Source organism: Chiloscyllium plagiosum, unplaced genomic scaffold, assembly GCF_037043375.1.
Source record: "Chiloscyllium plagiosum isolate Xiang-an unplaced genomic scaffold, Cpla_swu_hap1 HiC_scaffold_14, whole genome shotgun sequence".
NCBI classification, from domain to species: domain Eukaryota; kingdom Metazoa; phylum Chordata; class Chondrichthyes; order Orectolobiformes; family Hemiscylliidae; genus Chiloscyllium; species Chiloscyllium plagiosum.
In genome coordinates, this window is record NW_028270152.1 from 91,839,517 (window position 1) to 91,861,978 (window position 22,462).

The 22,462-nt window shown below is 45.1% G+C and overlaps 1 non-coding gene across 1 annotated transcript; it reads right to left on the reverse strand.

Moving 5' to 3' along the window:
• Window positions 1–222: 222 nt before the first annotated feature.
• On the reverse strand, window positions 223–304 carry trnas-uga (transfer RNA serine (anticodon UGA)). The gene has a single exon. It is a non-coding gene; the product is annotated as a tRNA-Ser (tRNA).
• Window positions 305–22,462: the final 22,158 nt, after the last annotated feature.

Here is a 22,462-nt window from a genome sequence, read left to right on the forward strand (position 1 = left end):
CAAATTTCATGATAGTTCGACAAATGTGTTGACACTGATTCGTGTTGAAAGTTGGTGGTTTTTTGTGTCTCGACACATAATTTATTCAATTAGATGACTGGGTCAGTCTTGAAATTACTTCGGATTCTTCACAGTTGAAAATTTACTTTCGATTGAATGCAAAGCTCAAGCTCCACGAAATTCAAATTCTGCAAATGAATTAATGACTTTTAAAAGATTCCACGCTGTGAACAGGATTCGAACCTGCGCAGGGCGACCCCATTGGATTTCAAGTCCAACGCCTTAACCTCTCGGCCATCACAGCTGCGGCACGCCTGTTAATTTTCATAGTAAAATAACTGAATTCATTTGTTGGAAGAACAAATTGTCAAGACCCAAAGATTTCGCCAAATCCTTTGCAGATGCCCAGACGAACGGTACCTTCGCAGATTGACAGGCTTTCACCGCAAACTAGATTCTGACACAGCTGAAGTTATGGGAATGATTCTTCGTAGAATTATAGAGTCACGGATGTACACCACACGAAGAGAGGATCATTGTGTCACTGCGTCCGATCGATTTTGACTCAATTGCTCATCATCTGGTGCCAAATTAGATATGCTGTTGTGTTTTAATATTCATCGAAATATGGTATTAGAAATATTGATGCTAAGTCCATAAACACTAGCTACATTCGTAAAAACAATATCGGAATTAGAAAGAATGCAGAACCAATTTACATGAATGGATCCAGCAACTAATCCGTAAGTTCTGACATCAGGTAATGAATTTGTGAGCGCAAAAGGGGAAGATTAACCAAAGATTTGGAACTTGAAATCGTCTTGACGGAATTATTTGCAAAGTTTTTGCGGTTGTTCTAGAGTCATCAAGTCCTTGAACAATACAACACGGAAAGTGGTCCTTCTTTCCAACTTGACCATGGTGGACAGTTATCCTAAATTAATAGGTCCCATTTGCCAACATTTGGCCCACATCCCTCAAAACCTTGTTACTCTATATCCATCCAGATGCCATTAAATGTTACAGTTGTACCAGTCTACAACAATTTCTCTGGCAGCTCATTCTGGACACGACTGAAAAAGTTGCCCCTGACGTCCCTTTTAAATCCTTACCCTCTAAATGTAAACCGATGTTTTCTAAATTTTGACTTCCTCACCAGCCGGAAAACACCGTGACGAGTCAACCTATCCATGTCCCTCATGATCTAATAAATAGCAACGATTTGACTTTATCATACTTGTCAGGAGGGAGATGTGTGGAGATTATTTGTCGAAGGTTTGAAGTAGAAAGTCTGATGTACAGATGTTTAGAAATGCATCTTGGAGAAGTTTTTAATAAGTCATTGCAGTCTAGTAGCCGTTGTAGAAGTCTGTTGTGAAAGCTGCAGAAGGATTTCAGGGCACGAGAACGAAGCATTATTTCCAATGTATGGTGGCTCAGTTCGACCGCACTTGGACGACAGTATGAGGAATTACAATCCTCAATTTAGGAAAGATACTGATGCCATATGAGGAATACCACGAATGGTGTTTCGCCTTGATATCATGGATGAACGTTAGTCCTCTGAATTTTAATTGGGCAAATCCGGCCTTTTTTTAACAGTTTCAAAGCAAGAGAGGTAATCTCATTGAGAGTTGCAAAATATTTGAAGAGATAAACAGGGTGGTGCAATTAAATTTTGTTCCCTCATTGGTGAATCTAGAAGCAGGAGAGGAGAATTTTAAAATGAAGCATTGTGATTTATGACCAGGATGAGAACTATTGATTTTTGTCTTAGCCTTGAGAAATCTCACTAATCAGCGCTACAGTGAGCCTTGGATATTTGGTCTTTGAATGCATCACTATCAGCCTGACCCGCCGACACTTACTGCATCACTATAGACCTGACCCCTCATACTTACCGCCTTAATATCAGCGTGAACCCCTCAAACTTACTACATCACTATCCATCTGGCGCCCTCACATTTACTGCGCCACTTTCACTTCGAGACCATCATTTTGACTGCGTCACTATCAGCCTGACTGCCAAGCACTTACTTTGTCACTATCAGTCACACCCTTACACTTCCTATGTTACTATCACCCTGACTCCTTACACTTACTGTGTCACTATCAGCCTGACTCCATCACACTTATTATGTAAGTATCAGACTGACGCCTCACACTTACGGTGTCACTACAACACTGCCTCCTCAAACTAACTATGTCACTATCATCTTGACCCTCTCACATTTACTGCCTCACAATCACACTGACCACCTCACACCTTCTGCTTCACTATGAGCTTCAACACTCACACGTACAGCATCACTACCAGCCTGACTCACTCACACTTATCACCTGACAAGCAGAATTACTCTCTCAAATTTATTTCATCATTATTAGGCTGAGGCACTCACACTGACAGCGTCACTAACAGCCTGACACCCTCATGCTTACTGCGTTGGTATCTCCCTGATCCCCTCAGAATTACTGCGTCACAATCACTCTGACCCCCTCATACTTGATGCATCACTATACTTCTGGCACCCTCATACTTCCTGCATCACTCACACCCTGACACATGCGCACCTACTGCATCCCTATCAGCCAAACCCCACTCACTCACGGCGTCACTCTCTCTCTAACCTGCTCACACTTCATGCGTCACCATCACCTTGATACCCTCTCACTTAGTGCATCAATATCAGCCTGACCCCCTCACGCTTACTGCATCACTCCCAGCCTGATCCCTTCAAATGTACTGTGTCACTATCAGACTGACCCACTCATACTTACAGCATCACTATCACCTTGAGCCCCCAAACTTAGTGCGTCCAGATCACCCTGAACCTTTCACTCTTCTTGCGTCACCTTCAGCCAGACCCTGCACACTATCACTCTAACCTCCTCATACTTGCTGCATCAATATAACTCTATCCCACTCACACCGTGTGTGTGTCACTATCACCCTGACAACTCATACTCACTGCACCACTATTATCCTGACTCCATCACAATTAATATATCATTATCAGCCTGACCTCTTACACTTACTGTGTCACTATCAACCTGTCCCCTCACATTTCCTGTGTCACTTTCAATCTGACACCCTCAATGTGTCTGTGTCTCTTTCAACCTGAACACGTCACACTTACTGCATGGGTGTCTACCTGAAACCTCGCACATGTTGTGACACTATCATCCTGAGCGGCTCACACTTACTGCGTCACTAGCACACCAACACTCTCACCTTCACTGCATCACTATTAGCCTGACCCGCTCACACGTTTTGCGTCACTACTACCCTGACCTCCTCACAATTGCTGTGTCGCTATCAGCCTGAGCCCCTCACTATCACGCTGACCAAGCTCACAATTACAGCATCACTATCAAACTCACCACCTCACACTTCCTCTGTCATTATCACCCTGACCCTCTCACACGTAATGCGTCACTGTCACACTGAGACACTCACATTCTCTGCGTCGTTATCAGCCAGACCCGCCGGCACACAGCGTCACTATCAACCTAGCCCCTCACACTTGCATGCCTCAATATCAGCGTGAACCCCTCACACTTACTGCGTCACTGTCCATCTGCCTTCCTCACACTTACTGCACCAGTTCCACCTTGACATCCTCATTTTTACTGCGTCACTATCAGCCTGACAGCCCCACAAATATTGCGTCACTATCAGTTACTTCCTCGCAATTCCTATGTTAATATCACCCTCACTCCTAAAACCTACTGCGTCACTATCAGCCTGCCTCCATCACACTTTTTGCGTCAGTATCAGACTGACGCCACACGTTTACCATGTTACTAAAACTCTGCCCCATCACACTGACTGCGTCACTATCACTCTGAACCACTCACACTTTTTGTATCAGTTTCAGTCTGACGCCTTGCACTTACTGTGTAACTAAAACTCTCTCCCCTCACACTGACTGTGTCACTATCAGCTTGACCCCTTCACACTTAGTGCGTCAATATCAGTCTGACCCCTCAGACTTACTGCGTCACTCTCACTCTGATCCTCTCTCATTTACTGCGTCACTTTCACCCTGACCTCCTCACATTTACTGCGTCACTATCACCTTGACCCACTCACACAGTCTTTGCCATTTTCACCTTGTCGGCCTTATTTTTACTGCGTCACCATCAGCCTAACCACCACACACTTATTGCGTCACTTTCAGTCACGCCCTCACACTTCCCATGTACTATCACCCTGAATCCTTACTCTTATTGTGTCACTATCTGTCTGACTCCTCACACTTACTGTATCACTATCAGCCTGACTCAATCACATTTATTGTGTCAGTATCAGACTGACGCCTCACACTTATCTTGTCACTAAAACACTGCCCCGTCACATTGACTGTGTCACTATCAGCCTGACCCCCTCACACTTACTGCTTCACTATCGCAATGCCCCTCTCTCACTTACGACGTCATTTACACCCTGACACCCCACACTTGCTGTGGCACTATCACACTGAGGGCCTACAACTTACACTTACTACGTTACTATCACACTGGTATCTCACACCCACTGTGTCACTATCATCCTGAGCCGCTTACACCTATTGCGTCACTATCATTTTGACCCCAACTGCGTCAGTCTGATACTGACACAATAAATGTGATGGAGTCAGGCTGATAGTGACACAGTAAGTGTGAGGGGTCAGACTGCATCAATATCAGCCTGACCATCTCACACATACTGCGCCACTTCCAGGCTGACTCCCTCACATTTACTGCGTCACTATAAGACTTACCCACTCATGCTTACTGCGTCACTATCACCCTGACTCGCCACTCTTGCTGCATCAAGATCATTGTGCCCCCATACACTTACAGCGTAACTATCATCCTGACAATGTCATACATACTTCGTCAAGGTCAGACTGATCCCCTTAAACTTAATGCGTCAGTATCAGCTTCAACACTCACATTTACTGCGTCACTTCTAGCACTACCCCTGCACTCTTACTGCAACCTTATCCACCTTACCCCGTCGCATTTACTTCATCACTATCAGCCTGAGACACTCACACTTACAGCTTTACGACCACCTGGCCCTGTGAGTGCATTTACATCACTGTCACCCTGACCCCTTGCCCATACTGCGTCACTATAAGCCTGGCCCCTCAAATGTTCTGCGTCACTATCACACTGACATCTCACACTCACTGCGTCACTGTCACCCTGACCCCATCACACTTGCCATGTCACCATCACAATGACACATTCACACAGTCTGTTTCACTGTCATCCTGACACCTCACACTCACTGGATCACTACCATCCTCCCCCTCATACTGACCTGTCACTGTCATCCAGAGCCGCTCACACTTATTGCGTTCCTATCACTCTGCTCCCAACACACTTACTGCGTCACTATCAGCCTGACACTCGCACACTTCCTGCATCACTATCAGCCTGACCCCTCACAATTTCACCGTGTCTATCAGTCTGACTCCTCACATTTCCTGCATCACTGCCACCCTGTCACTTAACACTTACTGGCCAGTATTAGCCTGACGCCCTCAACATACTGCATCAATATCAGCCTGAACACTCACACTTACTCCGTCACCATCACGCTGACCCCCTCATACTCACTGCGTCACTATCACCCTATTCCCTCACATTTCCTGCATTAGGATCACTCTGACTCACGGACATTTACTGCATCACTATCAGCCTGACCCCGCACACATACTGTGACACTATCAGCCTGACCCCACCACACTTACTGCTTCACTATCAGACTGACCCCTCACACTTAACGCATCACTAACAGCCTGACACCTCACACTTACTGCGTCACTATTCCCCTAACACCTCACTTTTATTGGCCACTATCAGCCTGATGCTCACAACTTACTGTGTCACTGCCAGCCTGAACGCACACACCCTATCACCCTGACTGTCTCACACTCACTGCGACAGTCTCTGCCTGACCCCTGCACACTTACTGCGTCACTATCACCCTGTCCTCTCCCACGTTATGCGTCAGGATTAGCCTGACATAGTAACACTTACTGCATCCCTATCAGCCTGATCTCTCTCCAATTACTGTATCACTATCAAACTGACCACTCACTCTTACTGCCTCACTCTCACACTGACCCCTCGCACGAAGTGCTTCACTATCACCCTGACCACCTCACACTTACTGCGTCACTATCGGTCTGATCCCTCAGACTTACTGCATCACAATCACTCTGACCCCCCCAAACTGCGTACATATCGGCCTGATCCACTCACATAGTCTGCATCACTACCACGCTGACACCTCACCCTCATTGTGTCACTGTCATCCTCACTCCATCACACTTATTCAGTCACTGTCAGCCTGATCCCCTGTAATGGAAAATTATCATTTCTTGTGAAATCGGTTTGAAACAAAGAAGTATGGACCTAACTTTGCAAAAAGACCGAAAAAATGTAAAGTTCAACCTAATTTTCAGCTGACTCTCAAGGCCAATAATCTATTATATCTGCAGTCCCTGAAGTAGAAAAAGCAACTCCATGTGTGGAAAGGAACTCGACTGATCCAGGTTCCTGGCTTGAGGTGTGATAAGGCAAGGCGATATATAGTATAAAGGGAATATGTGAAAACCGTCAGGCGTCCATTTTATGAGGCGTCTTGCAAATGTGTCGGGTCCACTCTGCAAATTTCAAAATTAAACTTTTCCTTTGCTCTTGGTAGCATTTGAGTCGAATCGATTGAAATCCCACGGCAGTAAACTTGGGGGCTCGCCTGGGACCCTGCGACTGGGTAAGATTTTGAAGATTCCCAGGAGGTGTACGCGCCACTGCCTTGAAGGTCTTTCACTCCATCTCGAGCACTGAATTGGCCCCTTTGCATGAGAGAACTGGGGATAAGTGGATCGCTCCAGAGTCGCGTTCCGAATCGAATAGGGTCAGGGTAAGAGTTGTGGCTAAAGTAATCCGACATGGAGACTCGTTCGAAGAGAATAAATGAACCAGGAAGCGGGACCAGTGAACTCTCACGCGATATTCAAGTAAAACTCAAGTGAAAGGATTGCCGTCTCGAGAGAGTTTAAGAGACAGCAAGATTAACGTCGGTATAGACTTGAAGCCACCATGTGCCACGTTGGAGTCGCCAAAGCTGTACCGGTTTCGTGGGTTCTTGGTTTGTGAAAACCAAGGCAATGAGGCGGTCGCAACCAATGAGAGGGGACCTCGGCAGGTAAAAACAAGTTATATTGGCAAAGAGAAGATTATGGTATCGTGAGAGAGAGAGACAGACAGACAGACAGACAGAGAGAGATGTTCACTTTTCCAATATCCATGAAAATCGGCTCCAACAAGAGCGAACAAAAAGAGGGTCGACAGACAACTCGGAATGGTCAAGAAAAAATACAATATATGATAAATAATTATGGCCCAGTTTCTGTAAAGCAGTTAAAAATGTAAATCAAGGAATGTGGATTTCTGGAGGAAGGAAGTTTTAGTAACATGCAGTTGCAAATGCTGAGGTCACCGTTGGAGGAGAGAGAGAAGGAGAAACGGAAGGGTAAAATAGAACCTGTGAATTGGAGTGCTTATAACATGTTGAAGGCTGAGCCTGATTTCAGGGAAAGAAAATCTCGAATAAAGGATAGATCAAGTACACGTACAAACACCAACGCACATGCACACACACACGGAAAACAACCTAATGAAGCTGTACAGTGTCTTAAGACTGGATCAGATCCAAGTCAACGGTCGCCGCCTCAGGGTCTTCTGAATCACCAATAGCATATGGTACCCACAATCAATTGAAGCAAGAATCCCTAAAGAAGTTGAGACAATGTCCCAGTACCTTAAGCGCCTCACGAAAGTCGATGACGTCTATTGTGGACTGATACCACCCAAGGACATAGCGACGGCAGACATCACACCATATGAGGCAGACCTGAGGAGCAGCTTCATCAATGGAATGAAGTACGAAACAACAAAATAGGTAAAATATACGGGTATTACCGGGGACACGGGAAAGCTGAATTAGATAGAACAATACGTGATACATGCTGAAAAATTGCTGGCTCAAGAGAACCATAACCGGAAATTAAAGATGCAACAGCAATCGCATAAACCTCAGCTTATTATGATGCAAATGGTCGTTCAGCCGTTGGAGTGAGGAACTGCGGGAAAAGAGAGAGGCAAAGGTGGAGTTCGCAAAAGAGGAAGGGATCGCGGAAGTGTGCTTGCAGAGATAGATCTGGCTAGTGCTTTGTTTGAGGAGCAATGGACCACTAGTCGAGACAGTGCCCGCACAGACAGCCTCAATCGGTCCTGGAGGCTGGACGGCATAGTGACTGACAGGGTACGACTGAGGTTGAGGTGGGCAGGCCACAAGGTACAGGTAAGCCTCTTTCCTTTATATTTGGCTAAGAAGAATCCCTTATGCTAATCACTTCTACTAACCTAACGGGCACTGAGATGTATCCCAACTCTATATTGAATATTGAGATTGCGGAGTGTGGACAATATATTCAATAAACCAATGATGCGTTTATGTCGATGCCTATCTCTATGTTATACGTGGAAGGTACACCAGTTACCTTTTTGGTAGATACATGGCCAGCACATTCACTTCTCAAATCAAGACAGTTCAGAGAGTTGACGCCAATAAAGATGAGTGGGTTGTTTCTGAACTCAATGGAGGCATCAGGCTTCGTGATATGAGAGCGTTTTACCGCACCCATATTGTGTGAAATCAGTAATGTGCATACATTCTAATTCTCAATTTTGTTAGCGGAATTCTGTCCTTTACATTTGATGGCTCGGGATCTCATAGTGAGACTGGGGTTGTATTTGCTCAGTACTCCGACGGGCTTGCAGGTAATTCAAAGGGAAGATTCACAAGTGTAAACTGTAAAATACAACCCACGACCCCTTCTGTATGTCTATGAGTGGCGATTAAGCCGGAGAGCAATGAGTTCAATAAGCAATTCACTCGCCCTGGAAGCAGGTAACCATGTTAATCATATCAACATCGATTTTTTTTTGCGGGAATATGCTGCACTGCACAGCACACATACACCAGGATGGCCCTGTGCACCCATAAGAGAAGTATTGGTTCAGGAGATTGGTTAAACCAGGTCAGTTGTTATTGTGCGAATTTTATTGAAGGGATGACAGATGTGCAGTCAGTGTGAATTTATGTAAAGTACCTGTGACGGCAAGTAAATTCTATATTTTTGATGTGGAAGGCTGCGCTCCTCGCGTGTCACTGGCAAAGGTGTCCAGTGACAATTGGCAGGATTTGGGGCCATGGGTACTAAAGGCATAAAGAACGAAATGCTGAGTGTTCTGGGACGATGTGGGTATGTGGTTCAATGCAGATGTGCGGACATATAGGAAGAAATTAATTTATCTAACTCAGGCAATAGAACAGTCGAGGTAACCCCCGCGAGCCCTGAAGAGCCTAGAAGGCCTGCCTGGCGTTTCCCTAACATAAACTTCTCAGACCCAAGATTAATAACGGTCCCTACTGAATTATGGGTAAAAGGCAAACATGATGTGGGGCTTATACGAGGTTGTGAACCAATACGAGTAACCACGAAGTCGGAGTATCGTCCTTGCAGTGCACAATTCCCAGTTAAAACCCGAGGCCATAGAAGTAGTTACTCTAGTTTTTCTATCCTTCCTAAAGGCTAGAAGATAATCCCCTGTGTAAACTCACTTGTGAGAACTCCCATTTTTCTGATCAAAAAGGCAACAAAAATTCCAAGTGAACCGGAGGAATGCAGGTTTGTTCAAGACCTGCAGGCAGTCAATAACAGTGTTGTCCCGCGCGCATCAAGTGTTCCCAAACCCTATACTGTATTAGTTCCATTTCCACCGGACAGTAAATGGTTCCCTGCTGTGGATTTAGCAAATACATTCTTTAGTGTGACGGTGCATCCAGATAGTCAATTCTGGTTCGCTTTTTAATTCAAAGGGAAATCTTATGAGTTCACATGACTTTGTCAATGTTACTGTGAGTGACCCACCATATATAATGAGGCTCTCCGCAGGAGACTGGAGACTCTTGTTTTAACCCCTGGGTCTGCGCTTCTGCAATCTGTAGACGATTGCTGAATAGTAGCACCGACAGAGGAACGATGTGAGAAGGATTCCCTTGCATTACACGAGCGAAGGGCACAAAGTCAGTCTCGCAAAGCTTCGATTTATGCAACAACAGGTGAAGTTCTTCAGTCACTTCATATCTGAACAAGGGAAGGCCATTTGTCAAGACAGAGTGCAAGTCATTCAGCAAATTCCAAGGCCTCACATGAAGAAACAATTGCTATCCTTTTTGGGCATACGCCCCTACTGAAGAACTTTTATCCCACATTACACAAATCTTGAGGCGCCCTGAAGTGACATGGCCCATGAAAAGGGGAGCAGAACCATGGTCCGTTGCAATGGATCCCAGCAGCCGAGTTGAATTGAAAAAGACGTTTCAAAGTACACCGACACTGGGGATTCCGAATCTAAACAAGCCTTCTGTCAAACGGCAGATGAGAAACATGGCTGCATGACATCTGTGTTGTTGCAGGATCATGGGGGAAAATTCAGGCTGGCAGCTTATTTTTCGGCTAAGCTAGACCTCGTAGCGGCAGGATTGCGTATCAGATTGCCTGTGAGCTGTGGTTGCAGTGTCCAGGGAATATAATCGGCTATGGCGACTTAACCAAACTGATCACACATGCAGTATCCTTACTGCTTTCCGAGCAAAAGACAGTACATACGTCGGCAGCGCGTTGACTCAGATACAATACTGTGTTATTGGAGAAGCCTAACATTGCAATAAAACGATGTAACGTCCTTAATACTGCTAATTCTCTCATTAGAGAAGGAGACGGAGACCCACATTATTGTATCGCTGTAATTAATGAATTGTGCTGCCGAGACAAGACTTGCAGAATTCACCAATTCAGAATCTAAATATGGCGTTTTTTTTGTGTGGATGGGACAGCATTCAGGTGCAAGGAGATAGGTCAGAATTTTATTGGGCATGCTCTAGTAACTACCCATGAGGTATTCAAAGCGGGATCACTCGCTTCTCAACTGTCAGCGCAAGCAGCGGAGCTGATCGCCTTGACTGAGGCATGTAAATTGGCTAAGGGAAACACAGTGAATATTTAACCAATAGCAGATACGGATTCGGAGTTGCACACGATGTTGGAATCCTGTGGAAATACAGGGACTTCTTGACCTTCACCGGAAAGCCCATCACACACCCGTGATCAGATTTCTGATCTCTTGGAAGTGGTCGTATTGCCTAAATCAATCGCTGTGTGTAAATATGATGCCTACACGAAAAATAATGATTCCGTTTCTCAAGGAAATGCAAGGGCAGACTCAGCGGCAAAGACGGCAGCCCAGCAGCCGGTAAATGATCAGTTTGACATGGGAATGACAAAAATCCTTTCCCAAATAGCAGACGTACGGGAGTCACAGTCGATGTCCAGGCTGGAAGACACGTTTGAGTGGGAAAAAGCAGAGTGCAATTTGAGGTAAGGGGTATGGTTTGGCCCCAATGCTAAACCTTTTCTACCACGACCATTATTAAATTCTATGCCAAACTGACACACGGTAAGGAACATGTGTCAAAAGAAAGGAGATATGACAGTATTTCAGCACAGTGGTACATTGAGGGATTTACTCATTACTTCCAGAAATATTGTGAACGACGTCTTATCTGTGCCACAATAATGTGGGGAGGGGAATACAGATGAGTTATGTAGCATTTCCGAAATCCCAAAAACAATTTGAACATTTATAACTGGATTTAAGCGAACTAACACCCTGCAAAGGGAAAAGGTATTGTCTGGTAATAGTTGATATGTTTTCAAAATGGGTGCAAGCGTTCCCCACGGCAAAACAGATTGCCAGTGCCGTTACCAAAGTCTTCCTAACTGAAATAATTCCGAGATGGAGCATCCCTGAGAGGCTTAGTAGTCCTAAGGTTTGTGAACGTTTATAGCTCCGGTCGAGGTTTAGGGTGTAGGTTTGCTCGCTGAGCTGTACGTTTATTATCCAGACGTTTCATTACCTGGCTAGGTAACATCATCAGTGGCGACCTCCAAGTGAAGCGAATATGTTGTCTCCTGCTTTCTATTTATATGTTTGTCCTGGATGGGGTTCCTGGGGTTTTAGATTAGATTAGATTACTTACAGTGTAGAAACAGGCCCTTCGGCCCAACAAGTCCACACCACACCGCCCCGCCGAAGCGCAACCCACCCATACCCCTACATTTACCTCTTACCTAACACTACGGACAATTTAGCATGGCCAATTCACCTGACCTGCACATCTTTGTGAGTGTGGGAGGAAACCGGAGCACCCGGAGGAAACCCACGCAGACACGGGGAGAACGTGCAAACTCCACACAGTCAGTCGCCTGAGGCGGGTATTGAACCCGGATCTCTGGCGCTGCGAGGCAGCAGTGCTCACCGCTGTGCCACCGTGCCACCCACAAATTGAAAAACGTTGATAACAACGACAAGAGTGGGATTCGAGGTTTGTGGTGATGTCATTTCCTATTCGTTTTCTGAGGGGTTGACAGATGGTAAATCGATCAATGTGTTTGTTTATGGCGTTGTGATTGGAGTGTGAGGCCTCTCGGAATTCTCTGGTGTGTCTGCATATACAGCAAACCGACAAACACTGACCAAATACGTAACTACACCAGCAACTATTCCAACACGCAAAAAGGAAGCTGTATCAGAACACTATTCCAACGAAGCACCACACATTTCAACACAGACGAACTTCGGAAAACAGAGGAGAAGCACCTATACAACGTATTCAAGAAGAACGGATACTTAAAAAATACAGTCCACAGATTCCTCAGGAACAAACCACGACAAGTAGACCTAACACAGCCAGAAACCCTATCGACCTTTCAATACATCACTGAAGTCTCAAACGTGGCAGCCAGACAAATATGACCCCTCGGAATCCCACCAAAAGTCTCAAACAAAACCAACAAATTTAAAAGACCCAGTGCAACCCATGGATAAAACCAACGTCATATACAAAATTCCATGCAAGGACTGCCACAAACACTGCGTAGGACAAACAGGAAGAAAGTTAGCTACCAGGATACAGAACACCAGCTAGCCACAAAAAGACACGACCCTCTCTCCCTCGTAGCCCTTCGCATGGATGAAACAAAAACACCATTTCGACTGGGACAACACATCTATCCTGGGACAGGCTAAGCAAAGACATGCCAGAAAATTCCTTGAGGCCTAGCACTCCAACCGCAACGCCATAAAAAAAGACATATATATCTAGATAGCATCTATCAACCCCTCAGAAAACAAACAGGAAATGGCATCGCCACAAACCCCACGAACTCCATCCTGGACAAACATTTCACTAGAAAGCAGGAGACAACGGTTTCTCTTCACTTGGAGTTCGTCACTGATGATGTTACCTAGAACAAAGATCATAGAATAATACAGCGCAGTACAGGCCCTTTTGCTCTCGATGTTGCACCGATCCAAGCCCACCTAACCTACACTCGCCCCCTAACCTCCATTAGCCAGGTAATGAAACATCTGGATATCAAATCTACAGCTCAGCGAGCAAACCTACACTCGAGGCTTAGTAGTGACAGTGGGACACCATTTCTCCATAATGCCCAACAGCATATTAGTGAGTATTTAAGAAGAAACATGAGATAACACTGTGCCGACCACCAAACGAGCGGTAGGGCAGCGGAAAGAGAAAATTCTACCTTAAAAATAAATTGACAAAATGCTGTGAGGAACTAGGGGTGGCATGGACAAAGGCACTTCCAATTATGCTAATGTATATGAGATCTAGGAGGAGAGGGAGAGCTAATCTTAGTCCGTTTGAGATTTTGTTTGGTAGGCAGCCAAACACAGGAATTGTCCCGAGACGTCAGGGAAGCCAGAATACAGGCCACTGTGAGGATGAGATGTTGTGTTACTGCATGAAACTCTCTACAATTCTGTCCAAATACAGAATCAAGCGAAGACAGCACTACCCCAATCAGCAGAAGGGAAGATGTACGATCTATAACCAGGAGCCTGAATAGTGGCAAAAGACTTCAGGAGGGAAAGCAGGAAGGCAAAGAGGTGGCGGTGACCGTTTCAAGTACGCTTTACAGCACAGACAGCTGTTAAGATCGCCGGAACAGCCACGTGGATACTCGCCAGCCATTACAAACGTGCAGCTGGGACTGAGGAGACATCGCACAACACCAAAACCAATTTAGTATTTATGAGAAGACTTAAGCAAATGTGGGGCTGCCCCAAGTTAACACTGTTGACAAGCGCCCTGGTCGGACTATTCATAAGGGCAGGAGCGTCTGGGATGTCGCAGCTGACAGTTAACTTAACTGATAGGACGAAGTGGATCTTTACATGCGACGCTTAGCCGTTCAGTAACAAGGACGACTATAAATTCGATAATTAAGATTAATGCAGGGATCCATGCCGCGCCAGTGACTTGCACTTAGTAGTAGCCACCACGGCAAAAGGGGCACCTGACATGGGAAATAGATATTCTATGAGCAAAGTAAGACTCAGAAGAGCAATGAGGGAGTCTCGTGGTGTGGAATAGAAAGATCCTTCTCCGACATCTGTAGACAGGTGAATATAGTGGTGCAGTCGCCCCACTCCCGCCCTGCGAGATGCAATGCAGAATGTAGTACAGATGATAGGAGCCCTGGGGCATGGCAACCAATCAAACCAGATCATGGACCTAACCCCAAGCCGGGCAAAGGTCATTAATGACACACCCGAACCCCGAAGGGAGACGGCCGTGTCTAGAGAGCGAAGTTAAAGCAGGAGGGGAATTTGCCTGCTGGAGATAAATGGCGTAAATGCGACGCCAGTATGTTGGGAGCTGCGAAGGGCCATTGCTAGATGTGAAGGGAACAGAGCATTTGCTTTGTTCATTAGACAAAATGAGAGATTAGATGTTGGCTACACTTGTTATATATGTTTGCACACAGCCCAGAGGTAGTCTGCCCAGCAAATTACTGAGAGCCTGGCGAGAAATGCCAGCTGTCTGCTTCCGCGGGAGGCGACTAGCCTGACCCTGATAGTGGGGGGGCAATTTGGGCAAATCTCGTGTCACCACCCGAACTCCAGGCTAACTACAGCCCCAAGCCTGACACGCTACCGACCACAGCATTCCAGATCGTGGATTGCAGGGGAGAAAAGTGTATATGCACCAATCGGGGGAGACTCATTTTGGGTATCTCCCAGTGTACCTTGATGCTGTACTTGAACAATGACTCTTGTACAGCAACATACGCAAATGATACACTCAGTCTGTTCTTCCCTGGGTGAGCTACGTTAAGAGAGTGGTGTCAGTCTGCTCCTCCATGGGCGTGTTACTTTCTCAAAGTCGTGACAGTCTGCTCTTCTCTGTCTGAGTTTAACAGCAAGTGTGGTTTCATTACTGTCTTCGCTGGATGATTCACATAGACAGAATGGAATAAGTCTTCTCTTCTCTGAGTGAGTTACTTTGACAGAGTGGAGTCAGGCTCGTCTCCCTGCTTGTGTTTCATTGACAGAATCAGACCAGCCTGCTCTTTCTTGGATGAGTGACAGAGACAGAATGGGTACAGCCTGCTCTTCTCTGAGTGAGTTACGTTGACAGAGTGGCATCAGTCTGCTCTTTCTTGGGTAAATTATACTGACTGAGTCGTGTTAGTCTGCCATTTGCTGGGTGGGTTACATATAAAGTGTTGGGTCAGTCTGCTATTCGCTGGATGACTAACATTGACAGAGTGGCGTCAGTCTCCTCTTCCCTGGGTGAGTTACATTAACAGAGTGCAGTCAGGCCATAATTACCTCGTTGAGTTACATTGATCGTGTGATGTCAGACTTCTGTCCCCTGGTTGAGTTACATTGACAGAGTGGGGTCCATCTGCTCTTCCCTGGGTGAGTTACGTGAGCAGATTGGGGTCGGTCTGCTTTCCACAATCCAGGAACTCCATCTCTAGCGGTTTCTTGTCAGTACCTCCATACTAAGGATTTGAGGAGTTAACAAAAGTAACTCGTCCCCTACATCTTTGGGATAATTAGGGATGGGCAGTGAATTTTATCTATTGAAAGACAAATGTGTCCCAGAAATGCATTTCTAATAATTGCATGCACTAATTCGACACTGCAAGCGGTCGGGAATAATTTGAGGAGAGGTGCAGGGTAGAATAATTAAAGTCAAATGCTCTGATGCCGAGGAGACATGACACAAGATGTGAGTGTGGAACTGATGGTGCAAGGCTCAATGTCAGTGCTATTGGTTCAGCATTTATTTCTCACTGTTCGCAATGACTCACACACCATTGCTGTCAATGCTGCCAATGAGCCTGTTCATCTTGGTTTGAAATTCCCTGCGTGTGTATTAACGTGGTTAATGGGACGCGAGATGAGATGAGCACATCCTCTTTATTCTATCAGTTTAAACAGATGAAAATATCTGTTGGATGCCAAGGCAAGAGAATACTGTCTTTTTCTGTGCCTTTTCAGTGGGGCATGCTCAGCATTGAAATGTCTGCTTTTGCACAAGCAGAGTTTGATTGCCATTCATACTGAGCAACGCTAACACAGAAAACGCGTTTTCGAATTCCTGTGATCAAGTGGTTCAGACATTGCACATATGGACGACAAATCTGGCTTTTAACGTGGCGCCGTGGCTTAGCTGGTGAAAGCACCTCCCATCACACTGATGCCTGCTCATTGTATTGAAAGCTCGTTATTTCTCGCAAGTATTGTGTTGCTCATCGAGAAACTCAGTGTCCTGTTTGAATTGCTGTATATTTTGATTTCGCGTTCCGGCTTCATTTTCCAGGTTTAAATCCAGTAGTGTATGTTGCTCTTTTTAACTACTATTTTAACCTGGAGATTCTTCCCGCAGTTCCACAAGCACGTCTGCTTCTCATCCTCTTATTCTCATTCCTTCATTCCCAGTTTTGTGGAAATTAATTGGTGAGGCAGGAAACAGTGCAGCATTCCCGGGGAATGTTGTTGTAATGGCACTGACACCACGACGTGATCACCCTCATTCTCTGCTGTCACCATTCATTCGTTGTACACCAACAGTAAATGCATCCTTGTTCTTCTTCAACTATCAGTTGGATAAGGAATTCAACTTTAACTTCGAAAGGGGCTTTAGATTTTGAGGAAGAAATGTCTCCTTGCCTCAGGTCGAAGTGACAGGCGCATTATCCAGAGAATGTGAGACAACTTCGACCGACTCCAGCCAGGAGTCAGAAAGCCTCTCAGCAGCACGAATCTCAAACTGTCTCTGAATGTCAGGCTTTTCATGAGCAGAAATGGGAAATGAGGGATATGGAGAGCCAGAGAGTCGGAGAATGTGAAAAAGGCCCAGGAGGATACAGAGACACGTATAGAAAAAAACAAAGACACATATTGAGGTAGACACTGAAAGAAACAATTCTCCATTCGGCGTGACTGCTAAATAACAGAAAGCAAAAGGAAATGTAGCCATTAAAACATAGCCTTCCACCACCTCAGGAAAATGAAAGTAGCATGACAGCTGATTAAGTCCTTTTAAGATTGTAAATTCGACGTTTGTAAGCTCAAGAGTGATTTTGATAAATATCCTAATTCGACAGGTAAAATTATCATTTTCCCAACAGTATAATCTAGAAATCTATAACTAACTTGTTTCCTGTCCATCTAAAAAGAAAATCGGCTTTTCTGCACAGATGTTGCCAAGTGTAGCGGGTTTTTCTATCAATTCTCGTTTTTAGTTCAGATTTCCAAAACCTGCATCTTTTTGATTTTTGATAACGTAGCACAAAACCCAGCATTACCAGGTACGGACCAGTGGTAAGAAATACTGGTACCACGATATATGTGCACAATAAAACGTTTATTCCCTGTCCGAGAATAGAACCAACACTATGGCGGTTAGAGTTCCAAATCCTAACTATGAAATTACACGGAATGAAGACAGACGCTCTTGCACTTACTCTCAATGAAATGGCTTTTCCCTTTCATTTCTGATCAGTTTCACTGCAGATTGTTTTCTACTCGTCTTCAAGTTTTGCAGTATGGAAAATCCCATTTGGCCCATGGTGCAGTCTGGTTGAAAGACATTCATCTATTCTATTCCCAGTTTCCAGCTTTGGTCCATAACCTTATGTCTTCTGATGTTTCCAGTGCAAATGGCAGTGAGGTTCTCGCTTTGATCTTAGATGACACAACAATGGGATTGAAGTTTGACATAGTCACACATTATTACCCACGTCGTGTCTCCCACAGAAAGAGACACACAGACACATTCCCCGAGAGTGGCAGAGTTCTCAGGATTTGACCAGCTCCTTGTGCTTCACTTCAGCTGTCCGCTCCAACATGCAAGTTCAACCGCCAAAAGGCAGATTTTGGTTAAACCAAAGCCAGTTCTACAGACAAAGAGAGACGTTGCTCTGAGCTAGAATTTGAAGTGGACGAAAGAAACTGCAAATTCAACAAAACCAAACCCTTCCTTTCCTGACAGACAACAGGAATGGACTAGCACGCTGCATCCTCGTGATTTTAAATGCGAACCGACAATCCCCTAACTCGATGTCAGGCGTGTTACCAATTCCGTCACTGACCCAAAGACCAGGTTTCGCGCTGTGACAGTTTGTCTATAGGTAATGTAAACGTCCACATCAGGGAAACAGCATTCACATGGTGAAAAATCAGCAAACACAATTGCTGCTCTGTTTCACTTGGAATTCCCCACTCTGTGAACCATTTCCTTTCACTGTACTTTCATATTTGAAGTCTTTTACATTCCAGAGCTTGAACTAATTCAGCGAGAAACCACTGGTCATTTCGAGCCCGTCATCCGGAATGAGGCGAGTTTAACGATGCCTTTCTTGCTGCCACAACATCAGCACAGCTCAAAACGAGCTCGTGTTAGCATCAGTCTTTACTTAACTTGCTGCAGTATATCTGCTGGACAACATCAGATTATCAAGCATTGCCTTCTTTACATTGAAACCCAGGATGATAATATGAACCGACTTGGAAACTTGGAGAGAGACACACTGCTGACGAAGACGATTATGACGTGAAGAGCAGGCACAAGAATTTGTACAGGTCAGGTCCCAAATCCGACTTCAGTATCAATGGACATCCCTGCATACGGGTCTGAGTTTAAGTTGCCCAGAACAGGCTTTAATTTCCAGTCAGGAAGTGAAGATTTAATTCTCTTCTTGAGAATTATCCGAATGAAAACTAAATCCTGGTTGCACACAGAACACACACACGGATCCTGCCAGAACAATTCAGTGATCGATCAGCATCTGTCTGGAAGGACAATGGCACCAAATACCCGTGAATGCTATCACCGCAATGACCCCTCCAAGGATCTAGCGTTTCACACTTGAAAATATCTCGCGGTTCCTTCAATGTCACTAGGCCTAAATCCTTGCCTCATGGCATCATGCCTGTACCCCGGTACTGAGGATATCCATGGTTCTGCGGAGTAACTCAAAATCTCAATCTCTCGGGTAATTAGGGATTGATGGTGCATCCCATCACATTGAGTAATGACTTTATCCCAGTAATACGTTTCCTAAAGCTGAAGTTTCTAAGGGAACACTTGCAAACGGTCGGGAATAAATTGAGAAGTGGAACGGACGAGGGGAAAATGTGAAAGGCAATGATGACTGGGAGGCATGAGACAGCAAGTGAGTGAGGAGCTGGTGTTGCAACGTTCAATGTTAGTGTCAGTATTTACTGACCGCTATTCACTCAGAAGCACTCACCACTCCTTAACAATTCACCACAATGAGCCCATTACTCTTAGTGTGAGTTTACCTTTGCGGATATTAACGCGATTAAAGGTGCCCAAGAGGATGGATGGATCCGCGTTATCCTGTCAGTTTGAAGAGGCTAAGTTATCAGTTCGAAGCAAAAGCAATAAGACATTGCCTCTTCCTGTGCATTTTCAGTGGAGAATATCCAGCTTTGAACTCTTCTGCATAACCAGAGGTTGTTTTAAATTTACACCGAGTAACTGTGAAACACACAAAAATGAGTCCGAGTTCCTGTGTTCGAATAGTCAAGTAACTGCACGCATAGTTTTGAATCGTTGAGCTTGAGCAGTCCCTCAGCCTTAGTTAATGAAAGTTCCTGTCAAAAAACAGCCTAATATGAGATCAAATCCTGACATCTCAATGTTTATAGGTCTTTCATGAAAAACAGAGTTCTCGACTTCACCTGTGGTTCTGGTCGTGGTGGGAATTCAAATCAATGACTAGATTGAGGTTATAGTTTAAAGACAGCTCCTTGAACACCTCTGCCACGCTGCCACACAAACCCCCGTAACCACGTTTTTCATGATTAGTGTTTCGGCATCGCCTCACTTCAGGTACTTACCCATACGCCCGTTCAATCGCGAACTTGGCGTAAGTTCAATAATATTTATGAGGATGTTGCAAGGCTTATAGTGTTTGGACTGTAGCGTAAAGCTGAATTGGATGTGAAAATTTTCCATGGAGCTTGGGAGCTGAGGGATGGGCTTACAGAGGTTTATATCAATATGAAGGAGACGGTAGAGTAAATGGTCAATGAACATTTCTTCCCAAGGCAGGCAAGTTCAAAACAAGGGAACAATGTTTTAAGGGGAGAGTGGTAAAACTTAAAAGGGATCTGAAGGACATTGTTTTGCGTGTTTGGAATGAATTGTCAGATTTAGTATTGGAGTCTGGTATACTCTCAACATTTCAAAGGCATATTGATCTGTATACAGACAGGAAAGTTGAAAAAGAATAAACGTGAAAATTTGGCAAATAGAGCGGTTGTTTACGGGCTCAGACCCTCTGAGATGCTGCAGTGGCGATCACCAGTTTGAATAGGCACTCATCACTTGGTCAGGGCGTTGGGCTGGTTTTCTGGAACATGGTTAGATTAGATTCCCTACAGTATGGAAACAGGCCCTTTAGCGCAACTAGTCCACACCGACCCTCCAAAGAGTAACCCACCCAGACAAATTTCCCACCAACTAATGCACCGATCATTATGGGCAAATTAGCATGTCAAATTCACCTGCCTTGCACATCTTTGGAGTGTGGGAAGAAACCCACGCAGATGCAGGGAGAATGTGCAAACTACGCACAGGAATCAAGCATGGAACACTCGTGCTGTGAGGCGGCAGTGCAAACCACTGAGCCACGGTACCGCCATAAAAGGGGATGGAGAACGGAGCTAGCAACTCCGCAATCTTTCGCATGCAAAGTCAGTACTCTCCCATTTGAGATAACTCCCTCAGGCTGCTTCGTTTAAAACTAGCAACGAATCATTTTTTTCTGGTCTTAGGCTGCCAATGACCATTCTTCTTGACACATTCCCAACTTCTCAGTGGGAGATTTTGGCTGTGGAAAATACTCACAAATCATGTTGCCCCTGCAGCTCTCCAGCGAAACCGAAAACTGACAACTCATGAACAGAAGCAGAACTGACAAAGAGAACCTATTTTCAGACACACGGACTCATGAATGCTGCCTGTGAGGCAGAGCAAGTCGTCTGGGTCATGAGCTGCTCACACAAATTGCAGCGAGGCAATTCCAAATGGTGCTTTCAATGCACTCGTGCCTTAGTGCATCAATACTCCCAGGAAAGTGCTCAAGTAACATGAATCAGAACTGACTAACAATGAACCATGAAAAGTGAAGATTACCAATTACAGTCTCGATTAGATGAGGTTAACAATTGGGCTGATGTCTCCACCGGATCGAGAGGACCAATCACCAGCCTCTCTCATCAGGACAGAAATTATGGAAATTAGGGAAAAGTAACCAAGTTTCATATCGCAATTTTCCTCCTTTTCGCAACAACAACAGAAAACTGCGAGCAGATTCAATGTAGAACCTAATTTCACATCAACAGGAAAATAAATATCTCCATTCACTTTCAGAGAAACGGTGAAAAATGCAAATTGTCTGGAATATGAAAGATTGGCACAGCCTGCTTTTGAGTCGCGTATTATGCTGGTGGACTTTCGAGCTGGAGGGGAACATGACAACTACAGCAGAAGGGGAAAACATGTGCAGTGACATGTTGGTTGTTTTCTGCTGTGCCACATCACAGCCGGGTTAGAAGAAATGACTGCTTTTTTTCTGTTCAACTTTAACAAAACTCATTCCTGCAAAACGTTGCCAGCTTGATCCATTAGCACACGTGGCCGCACAAGGATGCAAACACAAGCCTTCTTAAGAAGTGGAATCTGAAATCAGAGTCTCAGGTTGCTCAGCCACGCGAGCACACAGGCCAAAACCGGAAACCTAAGAGCATGTATCTGATGATACCCTGCAGCATACTCACAGCAACTGCACCAGTTCTGCAGAATAAGCGGTGGGAAGGAATTGCTCTATCTCAGCGGTCGTGCTTGTTGTTCTCATTAGCAAATCTGGCTTTGAATTTACTAGCCCATATCTGCTACCATGCTGAAACGGAATGCAAT